Below are 945 nucleotides of genomic sequence, written 5' to 3'. Positions count from 1 at the left end.
CAGAGGTAGACGGGGTGTGCATGGGTGTGAGGAGAAGCTTGCCGTGCCCTCTGGGATGCAGTGTGTCTTCCTGGCCCTGCTGGCTGTGGTCACTCTCTGTGTCCATGGTCCCCATCACCCAGTGGTGGCCCCATTCTCTGCTTGATCAAAATGAGCTGATTTTCCATTCAGGTTGCTGGTTCCCCACAGTGCCCCAGCTCCTGTGACCCCCCCATGTTTCCTCTCAGCATCAGCAGCACCCTCTCCCTCAGACTCTCCCACCCTAAGAGAGAGGGGTGGCCACCTTTGCGGGGTAGGCTCTGTCCATCACTTCCCCATCTCTCTGCCAAGACTGGCCAAGAAGCTGCAGGTGCCTGCACACGTGGAGACATCTTCCCTACCCTCCGCTCCTCTGAGCTCATCAACCCAGCATGTTTTTTGAGGCAAAAAAGCTGCGCAGCCTTTCTCCTCTTCATGGGGGGCTAAATATGGGGCAGACAGAGCGGAGGAGAGCAGTAGGATGGAAGACACATTTTAGCCCTTCTGCCCCCCCACCCCTTCTTGCCCTTATCCCCCTCCAGCCCTTCCAGCGTTCCCTCTACTCCTTTCCTTTTCTGCCTCCAGCCCCACCACCCTCATACAACCCCAGATCCCAGCCTGGGTCCAAAACCCCACCTTGGCCACTGTGGGTGCTGCTGTGGGACTCATCATCCAGCTGGCAGCCAGTGGTCGAGCTGGGGTGCTCACTCGACAAACAAGCGATCCGGCTTGAGATCATCATCAGGCTGGTGATCTTCATCACCATGTGATAAGGTTGCTTCAGAAGAAGAGGGTCCCATCCCTCCTGCTGGGCTCTGGCACTGCAGGAGGTTTGGAGGCAGGGAAGCCAGGATCTGCTCTGGCCACAGTGGTGATTCCCCTGCTCCATGGACCTTTTGCAGCTAATCCAGAAGGAGCTGGAGGAAG

At 57.7% G+C, this 945-nt stretch overlaps 1 protein-coding gene across 1 annotated transcript in view; it reads left to right on the top strand.

Annotated features, from left to right (window-relative positions):
• LOC104500819 (cadherin-23-like) overlaps positions 1-945 on the top strand; it is a 19,041-nt gene that overhangs the window by 17,668 nt on the left and 428 nt on the right. The window lies entirely within an intron of this gene.

This window comes from Buceros rhinoceros, unplaced genomic scaffold (assembly GCF_000710305.1).
Source record: "Buceros rhinoceros silvestris isolate BGI_N320 unplaced genomic scaffold, ASM71030v1 scaffold12811, whole genome shotgun sequence".
NCBI classification, from domain to species: domain Eukaryota; kingdom Metazoa; phylum Chordata; class Aves; order Bucerotiformes; family Bucerotidae; genus Buceros; species Buceros rhinoceros.
This window is presented reverse-complemented; position numbering and strand designations above follow the sequence as displayed.